General features: G+C 38.4%; 2 non-coding genes across 2 annotated transcripts; both read right to left on the minus strand.

Annotated features, from left to right (window-relative positions):
• Positions 1 to 1,042: 1,042 nt before the first annotated feature.
• Positions 1,043 to 1,115, minus strand: Trnav-uac (transfer RNA valine (anticodon UAC)). Its single transcript has one exon. It is a non-coding gene; the product is annotated as a tRNA-Val (tRNA).
• A 12,857-nt stretch (positions 1,116 to 13,972) lies between these two features.
• Positions 13,973 to 14,091, minus strand: Trnal-caa (transfer RNA leucine (anticodon CAA)). The gene is made up of 2 exons: positions 14,054 to 14,091; positions 13,973 to 14,018 (listed from the first exon to the last, which is right to left on the minus strand). It is a non-coding gene; the product is annotated as a tRNA-Leu (tRNA).
• Positions 14,092 to 17,207: the final 3,116 nt, after the last annotated feature.

Here is a 17,207-nt window from a genome sequence, read left to right on the forward strand (position 1 = left end):
ATCTAAACTTTATAACTGTTACGTAACATGAACCGTACAATCTTCTCTTATATAAGACCGCCAACTTAAGATTCAATACGCGCAGAGTAAAGTTGTGACAATACGAGACATTCTCCATCAAGATAAAGCAAAACTCCGTCTGCTATCTCATAGCGCTCAAGCGCCTCACTTCAGAAAACAGTGAAATGCTAAAATAAAGCAACGACTCTTGTTGAGTTGTTGAGCCGTTGCACTGAGTCACTGACTGATTTTGAATGACCTCTGCACTTTAATAACAACATTTTGTATTCAGCAGCACTTAGCAGCTAGCATACAAAACGATTCCTCGCTGACGATTCCACCAAGCGGGTACATAAAATTATTCTTTTTTGTCGTGTATATGTTTCCCGTCTAAGTTTTTCATTCACATGGAACTATAGAGACGTACAAAGCTACAGAGCTATCTTATCCCATGATGTGGCAAACTACTGTTTATAAACAATTCTGTTTCCGGGGTTGAGTTTGGCCCTGGGGTGAATCCAGCAAGTCCCCTTAAGAGGGAAGGGGTGACCAGTGACCAACAAAACACGACGGTACGTATACATTAATCCGACCTTGAAGCTACACAGTGAGTAAAGTTACTTTTCGTGATTTAAGTGAGGCTGATAACTTCTGCAGTGGGCTCTCACAAGCTGAAAATGATGATCACCTCAATTACCCCTCCTCCCTGGATCCGTCACTGATCCGATTCCATGCATCAATCCGCTTCTATAACAAAAGCGGCATATTTGATTGCGTGAATCAAATCTCACAACCGCCACATTTGGAAAATGTAAATATTAATCTCATTCCTTCTTGCAAATCCAGTTCACACGTTTAAAATCAATTCCAAATTTTGCAAAATGTTAAAAGTGGGATTCGAACCCACGCCTCAATTTGGAGACCAGAACATCCGTTGAACCACCGTTCATCACACCACTCAGCCATTCTGACTTTTAATTGCGCAGAAGTAACTTGAATTTGACTGTCATTGCGTCACTGACTTCAAAATTATAAAAAAAAATGTTTCCGCCCGGGCTCGAACCGGGGACCTTTCGCGTGTAAAGCGAACGTGATAACCACTACACTACGGAAACGACGCTCTAGCAGAAAATACTTTAGATGTGGATTTGTAAACGTGAAAGATTATCCTTCTCTCCCAGGTCGATCGTCGTTCTGTTGTCTCGCCCTGGGCCTGAATCATTTGGGCGTTTGGAGAATAGCAGAACCAGGGCTACATTGCGAAAATAGAAGATAACAAACTTCAGAGTAGAGGAAAGAACTGTCCCAGCACTGTAGGCCTTTATGGTGCAATAACAAACCACAAATCAAAAAGACTTTTTAAAATCACAATTTATTTTAATATGTAATCACCTTCAAACTGCATAGCCGAGTGGTGAGAACACTGGAACGGCAATCGAGAGGGCGGCGGTTCGACACCGCTCAAGAGCATGCGGCTGTGTCTGTGGCAGGACACTTAAGGCATGCCTGAAAGTGGACACGAGGATTGGCTTCCTTGCCTTCCCGTCCACTTAATCTAAATCTTCAACCACCGGGTGAAAGCCTGGATACGACAAACAATCATCGATTTTTTTTTTTTTTGTCGTATCCAGGCTTACACCTGGTGGTTGAAGATTTAGCTTAAGTGGACGGGAAGGCAAGGAAGCCAATCTTCATGTCTACCTTCAGGCATGCTTTTGAGTGTCCTGCCACAGACACAGCCGTATATGCTCTTGAGCGGTGTCGAACCGCCGCCCTCTCGATTGCCGTTCCAGTGTTCTCACCACTCGGCTATGCAGTTTGAAGGTGATTACATATTAAAATAAATTGTGATTTTAAAAAGTCTTTTTGATTTGTGGTTTGTTATTGCACCATAAAGGCCTACAGTGCTGGGACAGTTCTTTCCTCTACTCTGAAGTTTGTTATCTTCTATTTTCGCAATGTAGCCCTGGTTCTGCTATTCTCCAAACGCCCAAATGATTCAGGCCCAGGGCTTACACAGAGCTTACACCTGGTGGTTGAAGATTTAGCTTAAGTGGACGGGAAGGCAAGGAAGCCAATCTTCATGTCTACCTTCAGGCATGCTTTTGAGTGTCCTGCCACAGACACAGCCGTATATGCTCTTGAGCGGTGTCGAACCGGCGCCCTTTCGATTGCCGTTCCAGGGTTTCTACCACTCGGCTATGCGATTTTTAATTATTGATTGATTGACTGATTGAATCTTTATCCTCGGACTGGGAAAGCTTCTTGCAGAGCTTAATCCTGGCAGTTTCGCATACTTGTAGAGGCTTTGAATCACTGACGCAGGCCCGGTCACCGAGATTGACAGAGTGAAGTTTCCGATTGTTGAAGTCTTGTTGCCGGGGAACTATTCCATCCATTAGATGCCGCTGAATGGAGAGCAGTCCTTAACGTGCGTTGCTCAAGCGCACACCCCGAGAGTCGAACCAGCGCCGCTTGATCTTGAAGTTTCTTCGTTCTAGAAGTGACGCGCTAACCAATTGAGCTATCGGGGGGAACAAACTCAGTCTATTGCTTTTCATTCATTTTATTTTTCGTCATTAAAGCGTCCGGGACGAAAAAAATACTAGGCCTACTAATTAGAATAGTCGATATGGTCTATAGACCTACCAGCACGTTAATGAACGGGAAAAGGTGGCAAAAAAATCATGTAGTAGGTAGCTTTTGCAGTAGTAGTAGCTTTTGCAAGTTACTTCTTGACATAATAAGCTAGAAATTAGTTGGATGCAAAAAAACTCTTCACTGATTTTTGCATCTTTATTTGCTATCCAAAATTCAAGTAGGGTAGACCTAGGGCTACAAACCATCCGAGGATTTACTTGTATTTCGAAGCATAATCATAATTACAAGAAAAAGGGAGTTGTAGGCTAGTGACAAATAACCATCGAATGGGCTCATGATGCAAGAGAAGGGTCCACAAAGAATGCAAACCGAAGTGAGTCAACGAGAAAGAATGCCAAAGTCGACAACTTCAGTGGCAGCTACTTTGGTGACCTTTTGCTCTTTCACTGCCATCCTTGTGCAAATTAAATTTCATTAGTTTTGGTGTTTGTTGTTGTGTTGCTGTTTTGTTTTGGTGTTTATTGTTTGTTTAATTGTGCAGCATTTTGTCAACAAAGCCAAATAAACAGAACTAGGCTAAACTTGTCAAGAAAGGTTGCTCAACATCCAGTGGAAAATTCATAGTTTTCTTCCACACTAAAACAAAGCTGAAACACAAAAAACTAAAATCCAAAGTTAGAACGTCACAATGGACTGACGTGAGAGCTGTCATCTGGGTCATCTTGGATCACTTTTTAAAACTGTGATGCTTTAGCTCTGTGAAGCAATAAAAATTAAAATTAAAATTACCAGCGCAAAAGTAAAAAAAACTAAAGCGTTCCTTCCAAAGCAATAAACACGTCAAGATTTGGCCTAAACTTCTAAATGCATTGCGGAAGGTTTGCTTTTATCGTAACCTGCAAATTCCAAGTACAAAGACAAACTATTGACGCTAGGCTGCTGCGTTGTTAAAAGTCCTGCAGATAAACTTGTCATCCCGTTAGCTCAGTGGTTCCGCGCCCAGCTCAAAATCACGCGGCGCTGGTCGACTCTCGGGGTGTGCGCTTGAGCAAAGCATTTCAGGACTGCTCTCCAGTCAGCTGCACCTAGTGAATGGAATAATTCCCAGGCAACAGCACTTCAACAATCGGGATACTTCAATCTCGGTAAACGGCTCTGCGTCAAAAGCTTCTACAAGTATGCTAAGCTACCAGGAATAACCTATCAAGGCTTTGTTAGTCCGAGGATAAAGATTCAAAACCAACCAACCAAACTAAGCAAAGCATCAAACTGCTGAAAAGCAAAGGCATATCCTAATAGTTTAAAAAAAAAATTGAATGTGAAACAATGAAGTTTGTGTCTTCATAAAAGTATAACGCTCATTGAGAAAAGGGCCGAAAATAAGTGTTTCAGGTAGGCTAAGGCGGTGATTTTTAACTGGTGTTCCGCCGAACGCTAGTGTAGTGTGAAAGATCGTTGGGAGTTCCGCATGAAATTTAGGAGTTTGACTAGTCCTCCATGGCACACGGTCAAAAATCGAAATTGCATTATAGTTTCTCGTTTGTCTTTCCGGTATTTCTGCCAGAATATCAACTTTATGCTTACCCAAATTACCAACGTAGCCGGTCGTTTGGTCGACAGACATTTGGTCGACAGTCATTTGGTCGACAGACATTCGGTCGACAGGGCGTTTGGTCGACAGACATTTGATCGACAAGACATTTGGTCGACAAGACATTTGGTCGACAGACATTTGGTCGACAGTCATTTGGTCGACAGACATTCGGTCGACAGGGCGTTTGGTCGACAGACATTTGATCGACAAGACATTTGGTCGACAAGACATTTGGTCGACAGGACATTTGGGTTAGGGTTAGAGTTAGGGTTAGAGTTAGCCTGGGTTAGGGTTCTGGCTGGGATCAGGGATTCATAAGGTAGGGATGGGGAACTCATTTTTGCTATTGACAAGCGGAGTGTTAAATAGCTAAGATTGCGAAAACATTCTAACACTATTTTTTACACATCGCAATAAATCATTTCGATTTTCCAAATAATCTGAATGGTGTATTTTCAAGCACATTCAAAACATTTAAGTATTTCAACCCATTTCGAATGTACGGTTTGCAATAACTTTGATATGCAATCAGTAAAATCACCATATATGCATAACGTTTCCAAACAGTCTTTCTGAATCGTTATGCTACAGCTAAAAGATTTGTTCAAAAGCAGAACACAATGCAAAATTAAGCGTAAATAAGATATTTAGAACGGCAAACGAAATAGGGGCACAGACCACCAAGAATTTGGACTAATGATATTGAAGACTGGTCAGGACTTAATTACAAAACTGCAGTAGAAAAATCTCACAACAGAGAAACTTGGCGCCTCATTACCTCCAACCCTCGACGAGAGGAAGAAACTTGATGATGATGAAGATATTTAGAACAAGTTTGGCATTTGGCTACGCTGTGACAGATCATATAAGAACGCCAAATAAACGCTTACGCAGTAGAATACGGAAACACAAAATGCAACTTTGCAAATCAGCAAACACGTTTCCACAGCAATGCAGAAGCATCAACACACTCACGCAGTTGTGTTGAACAAACAACATATAAGGTATCAAACACAATTACATTTCAAACAACAGCAAACTTTGCAAACCAAGGATTCATAAAGGTTGGGCTCGCTAACTCACGTTTGCAGCTGACTGTTACCGAGTTAAAGTGGACAGTAACACAGTAAAATACAGCGACACCAAATGCACTTTGAAAAAATACGAATTGAACACACACATTGCCTCAGCATCAATCACGTTGAAAATGTGTGAGTAGCTCTAACGGTCTACAAGTATGATGAAATAGCGTAGCATACAATAAAAAACTTATCACAAAGTAGAATTAGTGGAACTTCTGCTAGTGAGTTTTCGAACAGTGCGAGTCATCTTTGCTGGAGGCTCAATGACAACGTTATTCAAACGTTTCAATTCATTTTTTGCAAAGCAATTGAAGGCCGTTTGAATAATAAATTCAAAATTGAAATGGCCATCACAACACTTTTGTTTGACTAAAACACAATCAATGTCAGATTTCTCAGCCACGTTTAATACGCTCGAATAGAATGCAGAACGTTGATTGTGATACGTTAAGAACTTTTTTTTAACCTGTTCATCTTCTGAAATGCACTCAAAAGCTTTCACTCCCAAAGCACATACTGCAAAGCAGAATTCCGATGGCTTCGACAAACCACCTCGATTTGCCATCTCCAGCAAACGTACCATTTCTGGTGAAAAACATTGAGAAGGGTAACGATGTTCTTCCTCGTCGCCTGTTATCAACAGGTCTGTACATCCTTGACATTTCCTGCGACGGGAAATAGATCTTCCGATGTAGCCACTGACGTAGTATATAACAGAGCAATCTGAATCGGATAAGTCATGAAGACTTGCAGAGGTTAAAAACTCACTAAGCCAAGTGGTGTCATCATTTCCATCTTCACTTCTATCAAGCAAACCACTATGCAAATAAAGGCAACCAGCACCAACGATTGCCTTCTGCTGAAACAAACTGAGGCAGCGTATCTTTTTTTCAGCTTGAAGCAACTGCTTTAAAGACATATAAAAGTTGCCACCACTGGACTGACGATACCATCCAAACCTTCCATCTATGGGGTCTGATGAAAACTTTCCCGGAAGAACATAATCAAACTCATGATTCAGCAGCAAATATTTCGCAAGGGCAGGCATAGCTTCTATGGTTTGACTGCAAGCTAAAAAAGTTTCTTTTGTCAAGCCAATGCTGTTTGATGACTTCCATTGCTTGAACAGTTTAGCTGCATCAGCCAACAACTTTAGGCCTTTGTGAGTCCCTTCTTCAGCAAGTCGAAGAGGTTGGCACATTTCATCTCTTTTATGATAACCTGAAACACACACCGTAAAAATTTGAACAAAGGTTTTGAGCGGTCACAAAAGGTACTAAAGCATTTTGACATAGTTAATATATGGATATGCATCTCACATACATTTATAGAAACATTTAGCAGTGCTATGGGTAGTTTTAACATGGATTTCCCATTTGAACAAGATATCAAAATAACACATGTTCTACATAATGTAATTTTTTTTGAATTGGAGGATTAACAGCCTTTACTGTACAAAAAGTTGTGTTGACACTGATCATGAATATTACTGCATAAAAGTATGAAGGGCTATCATAAAATATTGTCACATAGAGACATAGTCATGAAAAGTGTAATTATGAACCAATAAGCATACTGTTTGCAGGCCTCATAGCTATTTACCCTTCATTGGTGATTTCAGTGACATGACTTTCCATACATCAACAATAAATTGCACATATCTGGATGTTTGTGTGAATCCAGGATTGTTGTTTTCGTAAAACTGGAGTCCACGCACTGTAGATTCACTAAATACACCTAAAGATATATAAATAAACAAACAATAAATGCAGTTTCTCTAGTGGTTGGGGATAGTCATGTCCGGCAAACCTGATCTTAAAGTCATCAAAATAAAGCAAACCAGTCATTGATCAAAACAGCTCATTGTTAAATGATACATACACTGGATTGTCAAATTTCTTGACAATATGGAACCAGGTTAAGAAAATTCAGGATTAGGTGTAGTTATCACACTATTGCCCTTAAAAAATTCAAGTGATTTGTTTCCATGAACTCATATTTCAAACCCATATTGCCTACGTTTCAATTTGACAAGTGTGGTTATGTTAGATCACAGCTCAGTTTAAGCTGATGTTGTACTTACTTAACGCATGTTGAGGAGAAGTTCGAGAGATGTTACTTGGGTCCATGGATACTTTCTTTAAGGCATGTGCGACTTTCAAGACCTTGTTCTCCTCAATAGCATACAATCGCTTAATATGGCTAAATAAAGCCGTGCAAGATTCTCCAAGTAAGTGTTCAAAGCCATTAGTAGGAATGGACATCCTACCTTTGTTAAGCCAATTATTGAAAATATTTTTAAAGTTATGTGTAAAATCAAATAGAAGAAACAAAGGCTGATCTGGCTGTGTAGGATGGCTAATACATGTCTTCAAGTCTCCTCCACACAAATCAACATATAATTTCCTGCAAATGAAACAGAGTGTTACTCATGGATGAATAAAAGTTTTCATATTCTGACACAGGTCATTGAACGGTTGTCCAAATCAATTCAGCGAAAGATAATGTACTTGATACATACGTTTCAAGTACGATATTTTCAATAGCAGATACTTTTTACTTTGTCCTGTTTATACTATATATAATGCATATAAATCAGTTTCATCTTTCAAGAACAAACAAAAAGATAAGATTATAGGACACATACCTGTTGCAAACATGATTGTCTACAGAAACAGCTATAACCAAGCAGACTTCATCCAGTGCCAGCATTACTTTGTCGAACCATGACCGTAGTAATTCAGTGTTCAGTCTACTCATTGGTATTAAACAAACCACGTCTTTGTACTTGGAGCATGTAGACTGGATCATAAAAGTTAGCACAGTTTTTGCAGGTGATCCATCTTCAGTCAGCCCAACAAACATGCCATTACTGTACTCGATACGTTGAGCGGTATAAACTTCATCGATCATTAGCGTCACAACCTTTTCTTTATCAGAGAGAATGGACATACGTTGCTTCAAGTATTGCATATCTATTGTTCCAGTACCTACTGTTGTAGCACAAGAAAGCTTGCGCAATGTACTAATGGAAGGTAAAATAAATACATTGCATAATTTTTTGTACAGTGCAGTGCTTGTCAGCTGCCACAGAAATGATGTAGTGATTATGGTTGTAGAGTACCGTCGACCATTTTTTTGAACTTTAAGAAGTTTCAACTGTTCAGTAATAAATCCAATTAAAACACAATCATGATCATCATCTGTTATTCCATTTGCAATGAAACTTTCCAGTAATGTCACAGCTACACCAATACAATCCATAGTAGGCTTGTCTTTGCTGGACTGGACATTACTCAAAGACTTGCAAAAGGCAAGTATGTTAGCCAGCTCAGTCATTGTTTTCAAGGAATCTGAGCTCAACAAATGTTTATAAGCACTTTTTGAAACGAGTACAGAAGAAACAAAAGCAGAAATCCTAAAATCTTCCATTACAATAAGAGACACAAGTAATTGTGGTGCTACTGATGCATCATCACCATGCTTGATGTAGTGAAATGTAACTAATCTATCTTCAACAACTGTTACAAACCCTGCAGGCAAAATCACATCTTTCAGTTGTGACACAAAGGAATAAAAATCAATTAAAACATCCTTCTTCATACATTCTTCATTTAACTGTTTGATTCTGTTGTTTTCAGAATCTCGCCTGGAGGCAGAAGTGCTGGAAGTTGTTGGACGAGATGTAGGCAAAGAACTAGAAAGATATTTTGGCAACTTAGAAAACTTACGAGGAATAGCTGTAGCCTTTAAACGAATATACTGCAACTGTTGAGTTTCTCTAGCATTGCGTCGGTCGGGTCGCTTATCAGCAGAAACTTCTTGAAAGTCCTCCTCGTAAAAATGGTGTGCACACACTCTGTGTGAACTATTCAATTTCCAGTCTTTTCGTGGAATAGCTCTAATCCATTTTTTTTGTAAGTTTTCTTCTTTTGGAAATCGAAATAAAGATATTTTTTCTGTGGGCTCTTTTGATTTATATCGGTAACCAGTCTTGCAGTTAGGGACACAGCAAACATTGGGCATGGTTCAACAGCATGCTAAAATTAAATCATTACAAAAGATGTATTTGCACTACAGTACAAACTGCAAAATGTGTATTGGACAATTGTTGGTCAATATCATAAAATAGCATTATACTGAGCTAAGCTAGGTAGCTTAAATGTTTAGGCTAACTGAGTAAAGTATGTTGCCACTGACTGTTGAAAAAAATCCTCTACCATGATGCTTAATTCAAAATTTTGCAAAACTGCAATGATGGTAAGCTTGAATACCTTTAAGCTATTCTGTCACAAGTCTGCACACTGGACCAATGCCATTAAATTTCAACTAGTTTTGCAGATGCAATTAATCTAACCCTAACCTCAACATTTCCTTAATGTCAAGTGTTTGCTCTCTGCGACCTTAAGATTTATAGGCTATCCAATATTCCTCAAATCGGAAAAAGAATTTCCTTGTACAATAATGGTAGAGTAGACTAGTAGAGCGACTCTACCAGTTGCTTGTTGTACAACACGTGAGCAGAGCTGCCATTTTACCAATGTTAGTTGGAGATGGCAGCAAAAGTTAAGTATTGCTAAATTTTTAGTCTAAATTGATATTTCAAGTAAATCATACATCAATAAAACCAAAAAAGTAAAATTAACATCATAAAGAGAAAAACAAGAAAATTGCTCACAATTGTTGCAAACTGATTTGCACTGTAAAAGTTATGTATCTAGACAAAAATCACAAAGTGAAGTTCATTGTTTTTATTTCCGACCATCACAACAAAAAACAATATAGGCTATGCCAAACATGGCAGAGGTCTAGAAAAGGTAAAAGCGAAAAAACGCAGACGTTATAACGTACTTCATACCAAAATAAGGCAATCAGTTTATAATATGGCACAGCCGCAATACATTATTACTTGTTCCACTATAGCTTAAGAAAAGCAAAAGAAACGTAATTGCCGGATGCAATGAAACTATTGTTTTGTTGACATTTCTTAGGTATAAACAGCAACCTCTCTACCTAATTTTTTTTTAGTTATTCAGCAAAAAAATGCAAAATAAGCTCACTGTTTTATCAGTGGGTTAAACTCTTTAGTAACCTGGCAACTCTGTAGAAACGAGAGAAAGCGTCTTGTAACAAATCAGCAAACTTTCATTTTTTTTCAAAATCTCTCAATTTTGTGTAACACTTCGGTTGTCGTGAAGCTGCGCGAAGAGCAAAAGAGTGAGCGGTCTCTATATAATGGGTCTCTGGCTGGGATGTGTCCAACCTGCTGCTGCTGCTAGTCACTGCTACCCTTACTCTTACTGCTGCTAGCGGCGACTGTTTACACCGGACTGCGAGCGAGAAACGTTGTAAAAACCTCAATTTGAGCTAGCCTGGAAGATATACACTTGTGCCTGCAATGTAAGTTTGCCAGAAGCTGCAGCGACGCACATGCCTTTGCTAATAATGATCATGCACAACCTCTTATCTGAAATTTAGTTTTGAACCGATATTTACCTCATCATAGGTGCATATCTGCCAATATAAAGCTTAACACTACAAACTTTAAAAAAATATTTTATTATTTATAACATTTAAACGCCATAACGACTCCTGATTATATTTTGGTGCCTACGGTTATGCCGGCTTATCATTACTGCTCATATTTAATCCTCTGCTTTGGGTTAAAACACAGACGACAAGTAGTATACAAATATACAAATTGGAGATTATCAGAACTTACATAGCTGTTATAAGTAACATTGACTGTAAGATCTGTTGTTGTATAATTATAAGTCCGCCAACTTACGATTTAATACGCGCAAAGTGAAGTTGTAACAATGCATTCAAAACCCTGTTAAGTGTTAACCTAACCTAACCCTAACCCTGTTAACCTACCAGTTTGTTATTTTCTCTATCAAGACAAACTCAGCCTTTGACTGCTATCTCAGAGCGTCCAAGCGCGCTAGACCTTTACTTCAGAAAACAGTAAAATTCTAAAATAAAGCAACGACTTTTATCGAGCCTTTGCACTAAATCATATTCAGTGACGTTTGCACAAAACAACGTTTCTATTCAGCAGCACCTAGCGGCTGGAATATAAAACGTTTCCTCGCACTGATGATTCCCCCCCAAGAAAAAACATGAAATTCATTCATTTTATTTTATTTTTCGTCATTAACGCGTCCGAGACAAAACGATACTACTCACTACAATAGTCGATATAGGCCTACCAGCACGTTAATAAAAAAGAAAAAGCGGCGAAACCTTGAAAGGTTTAAAACGCATCAAGTTGTTCCTTTTTGGGAGTGTTTACGTTACCGTCTAAGTTTTTACATGCATGTGAAGCAACAGAGACGCTCAATAATCTCATAAATATTGAGGTAAGTAATTGTTTGTAAACAATTCCTTATTATTTTGGTGTATGGGTTGCTTTTTTAACCATAAGCAAACAAAAAGAAGCAACGTGGCATTTAGCAAGATAAGAAAACAAAATCCAACATTACAAACGTTATCGGCTATACATCTAGCCCTTGTCAAGCCTTTCTCAAAACTTATTTTTTTAAACTTGAACATGAATATCAGTTTTGAAAACGAATTGACAAGGCCTAGATGTGTAGCCCAAATCATTCGTAATTTTTTTTTTCTAAATGCCTTATTAGGAAATGGACTCGACTGTCGACGCTTCGACACTATACATGGATCCGCTATCATCAAAGCAACCTAATTGATTGAGTCGAATGGCACAATCTCTAAACTGGGAAATGCAGACACTGATTCCATTCCTTCATGCAAGTCCAGTTTACACCATTAAAATAAAATGCAAATTTGCAAACATAATTTGTCAGAAGTGGGATTCGAACCCACACCTCCATTTGGAGACCAGAACACCCAACACCGATCAACGGTGAAGAACAATGTTCTTGAGTCTGGCGCCTTAGACCACTCGGCCAGTGCCGGTCTTAGAGTATTTCGGGCCCTGTGCGGAATATGTTTTGCGGGCCCCAATGACAATGATCCAATTCAATAGCGTAGCTAGGTATTTTGAAAGGGGAAGGGGGTGGTTTGACGGACGGCGGGCGTTGCCTGATGGCGTGTTCGCCGAAGGCGACACCCAGCGGCAGGGGGTCTGGGGGACCTCTCCGAGAAAATTTTGAACAATTACTTTGAATTTGGGGTATTCTGAGAGCATGTTCAACAAAAATGTGGGTATGAATATTACTGCAAGATGGTGCTGTCCGCTGTCAACAAAATCGAATTTCAACCTATTTCGTCCCCTGAAAAGATCGAGGAAGTTTTGAAATGTTGGCACCAACTCCGATCAGCGACTTCGGCTCTGTTGTTTTTTTTCTCTCGATCTTTTCAGGGTACGAAATGTTCAGGAGACGAAATAAGTTGTGTCTCTATGTTTTCTTGTTGCTAATTCTTTTGTTGAATTTTTCTATTGGAAATTACAAAAATGACTGTATTTTCTGAGTAAATTGCGGGCCCCCTAATTTGCGGGCCCTGTGCAATCGCACGGTTTGCACACCTCAAAGACCGGCACTGACTCGGCCATCCTGACTTGGTTGTTTTGAGCAAAAATTAGCTTCTCAACATTACTGTACTGAGAATTGGGTTTGATTTTTTAGTAAAGCAAGAATTATTATGTAAGTAATATCTGCTATCTGGGCAGTGCCATTGGCAGAAACAACTGTGACATCACTTACAAAAGTGTGGAAACAGAGGTCGATTGGTAAAAACACAAAATTAAGATTGCTGCAAACTCTCGTTTACCCAATTGCCACATATGGATGTAAAATTTGCAAAAATGTGACATTAAAAAGTAAAAAAGTTTTGAAATGTGGTGTCACAGAAGACTATCACGCATCAGCTGTATGTAAAGAAAAACAAATGAATTTGTTTTCCAAGAAATAGACAATAAATGGAGTCTGATTAACAACATCAACATTGAGATATTTTGGACACATAGTGTTACCGCCGCTGCTCGCCTACTTAATTTTAGTGGATAGTCTGGTAGATCAGTCGTCTTCGTCAACCTGTACCTAATTATTCCTGACTTGACACCCACACTGTCTAAAATACCACACTCAGTTAAATCACCAAAGGAGATGGGTAACACAGTATAATTGTGGCTCAAGCCTATGATGTAAACACTTAAAGGAATAACAATGACCAGCTTAATTCGAGTGATGAGGTTGATGAAAGGATTGCCAATTATTGAAACAACCACTGTCTAGTAATTAAGAGACAGCAAAAATACGTCCTAACTCTAGCGATGTCAGTATCTAAAAGACAGTTCCAAAGCGACCGCGAGATGACGTCACGAGATTAATTGATCGACAATCGATAAAGAATTTAACAGTTGCAAGAACGCTCAGATATGAAGGGGATCCGTAACACATAGCAAGAAGCAATTTGTTGGAAAATTCAATGTTGACTGGGATGGTGCAAGGCAAACGAACAAAAGGACGACAAAAAATGAAATATTTTGACAATATCAAGTAAATTACAGGAATAAAAAGCATGCCGGAAGCACTAATAAAAACAAAACAGAACAAAATGGAGGCAGTTCATAAGGGAGATCACAAGATCATCAATCTGTTGAAGAAGAAGGAATTAATATCTTTAATTGAAGAGTTATATATATCCGTGCAGATGGAATGTAATTAGCTAAAGCTGTGGTTCCCAAAACAATACCATTTGAAAAACTACTTGTCAGAAGTGGGATTCGAACCCACGCCTCCTTTCGGAGACCAGAACACCCTGCCACCGATCAACGGCGAAGAACAATGTTCTTGAGTCTGGCGCCTTAGACCACTCGGCCATCCTGACACGAAAGATCCATTATCTTAAAGCCTTTAAAAGTGAAAGACGATTAACCTCAAACAGCAAAACTAGTCCTTTATACATTGTTTCAACGTCAGTGTATGTCAAAAGTAGATAGGGCATTTTCTGACTGGAATGTTAGTTAAGGTAACATGTATAATTTGTTATGGTCGAATACAAAAGTGCAAAAGGATTACAAAAAGAGGTGCACAACAAGCCAAGTAACACAATCCGATTCAGGGTAGCCTATCTGTTGAACCGTTACCACCGAAATAATCAGTTCAACACGTTAGTCGCAATCTTTCTATTTAATTAAGTCTCCTTCTGGTACTTGCTTCGGCTAGAAAGCTTGGTAGCCTACAATGATTATTTTTCCTGTTCTATATTTATTTCCCATATTAAACATAAGCATGAATATTAATATTATCATAATAATAAATTAATAATAATAATCAAAATCAAAATTCGGATTTTCTTGTTTGCTGCACATCAAAATTGATTGGTAAAATAATCACGTTTTCAGCTCTACAATTAAACCCAGAATGGGCGATAAACGTGCTTAAAAATATCATGGGGCCCTTGTGCTAATGAATTTTATAGGGGCCCTTACCAGCTTACGTAGAGCGTAATGGAAGTAAGCTGGTTTCGCTTGCAGAGGAAACCGAGCGTTGCTTAGGTAAGTTAGATAACTTTGAAATAGCACGTGATCGATGAATAAATAAGCATGTGCAAATTAAGTCAACAATGTTTACGTTATAATGGATGCAAAATCACACACATTAAATCAACGAAACCGTGCAAGGGAAAACATTGTAGCAAGGGACCACTGTTAGTACTGCACACTACACTGCAAATTGCAATGAAAGGTTCTGATTTTCTATTCTAAACTGCTCTTTCATTCACTACTAACTACCAATAGAATTTAGAAAACTAACATGAAATTCAGTCGAACGACTTTTTTCTGGCTTTGATTGCTGCAAAGTCTGTACGGATAGCATCAAAATTGAGAAGTTGCAGTTTATCACACTCTATGCTGAGAAGGCTCAGATTAGCCAACCGCTCTTGTCTTATTGTAGACCGAACACCGAAGTACGTTTTTGATTCTGTTCAGCTTAGAGAATGATCTTTCTCCAGAACAGTTAGTGATCATCATACAAAGAAACAATCTAAGAATTGTTTCTACATTAGGGAAAGCAGCTTCAACTTTGTCATTCTTTATTATCTGGTACATGTTTTCATGACTAGGATGGATGGATGGTCATTTTATTTTTGTTTGGATGCGAAACGCCGAAACATACATAAAACAAAAACTGACAGTGTGCATCCAATGAGAGAGTGCGAAAGACCGTAGCCCTGAAGGCGTAGGAGGTCGTCGAGTCTGCACTCTCTCATTCAAATAGTTACACAAAAGAAAGTATTGCGTTGTTAATATTGTTGCAAATTGACACAAAAAAGAAGAAGGAAGGAAGAACAGAAAAAACAAAACAAATACAGATGCTACGAACAATAATAACAATTAACATAGTCAGGTAGTGGATGTCGTTTTTATAGCTCTTGATTATTGAAGAAGTGTATTTTGCACATTTTACTGAAATATTTGAAGCCTTTGTTCATGATTTTTTTTCATATTTTGAGGTAATCTGTCCCATACCTTGATTCCCATGCATTTTAAACTTTTTTGAAATAATTGGGTATTTGCCAGTTTAGTATAAAGTGAATTGGAACTTGAACGTCGGGTGTTATACGAATGAATAGATGATACATGTGTAAAGAAAGTTTTGAAGTTTTCCGGTAGTTTATTATTATAAAATTTGTACATAAGTTTGCTTATTTCTAGTTTATAAGTAGAATTAACAGTTAGTATTTTATTTTCTTGATAGAGTGGCAGTAATTTAGTTTTCATTTCAAATGCTCCTGTAACGATTTTAATTATCTTATTTTGTCTAACCTGAATTCTATTCAAGTATTTTGTGGGTGCGCATCCCCAATTGATAATTCCATATTGTAGGTGCGAGTGTACAATACTATAATAAATATTGATTAGAACTTTTCTAGTAGTAAATTTTCTAAGTTTGCTGAGTACGCCTGAAGAAGAGGATAGTTTTTTCGAAAGGCTATCAATGTGTTTATTCCAGTTGAGTTTGTTATCTATTGTGATTCCTAAGTAGCGCGTGTGGTCAACTTCTTTAATTATTGTATCATTTAATTTTATTTATATATCATTTATATTATATCATTTATCATTTATTATATCATTTATATTTAACTAAAACTTGCTTTATTTTCATAAGCCTTTTTAAGATACAGGTAGAAATTCAAAAGTTCATCAACAAGACAGAGATCAACATCAGTAGGAAACTCTTTCGCTAAATTCATGACACTCTGTAAAATCTGTTCCTTTGATGCATGAAGATCAATTAAAAACGAGAAATTCTTAGCAACTCTTTTGTAGCCTACACAGTACGATAGCTCTTCTGCTTAAATGAGAGCGAAGAGCATCAATCACTGGAATAAATGATTTTATCCTAAATTTATCTCTTGCAACAGAAGTTTCTAGCAGTTCTGCAGTTGCATTTACATCATCAATGCGCGGTTGTCTTCGCACGGTGCGCCTTTGGTGAAGAGACTTGTACTGTAGGCTACTCCAGGCAGAGTAGTCTTTGCTTTTTTCTCAATTTCTTCGAAATTTTCTCGTTCCGTGGATAGAAATTGCTCGAGTGCATTGTATAGGTTTACACATGTGGTCAATGATATCTCAGCACTTTGAAGAGCCATGATATTTTGTGAAACTGCTGCAGCAAACCTGTCCAAAGATGAAGCATAAAAACAAATTCCAATTCTTCCAGTTTTTGCAAAAGATTTCGAGCTTGTAGTCTTGTATCACCCTTTTCGTTGTTGTCGTCATAGATGTGAGTGAAGGCTTCAGTAATGTAGGCATAATTTTCACAGACAGCAGTCGTCGCTTTGGCATGGGCCCATAGCATCTTTTCACAAATTGGGACTAGGTGGGCAAATTTTCAAAAAGGGCACTTTTAGCGCGAGAGTCATGTTAAAAAGGGCACTTTTTGACCGTAAATGACGGGAAAACTGGCATTTTTTCCCGAGCGTAAAACTTGTAGGCC

This window comes from Aplidium turbinatum, chromosome 14 (assembly GCF_918807975.1).
Source record: "Aplidium turbinatum chromosome 14, kaAplTurb1.1, whole genome shotgun sequence".
Taxonomy (NCBI): domain Eukaryota; kingdom Metazoa; phylum Chordata; class Ascidiacea; order Aplousobranchia; family Polyclinidae; genus Aplidium; species Aplidium turbinatum.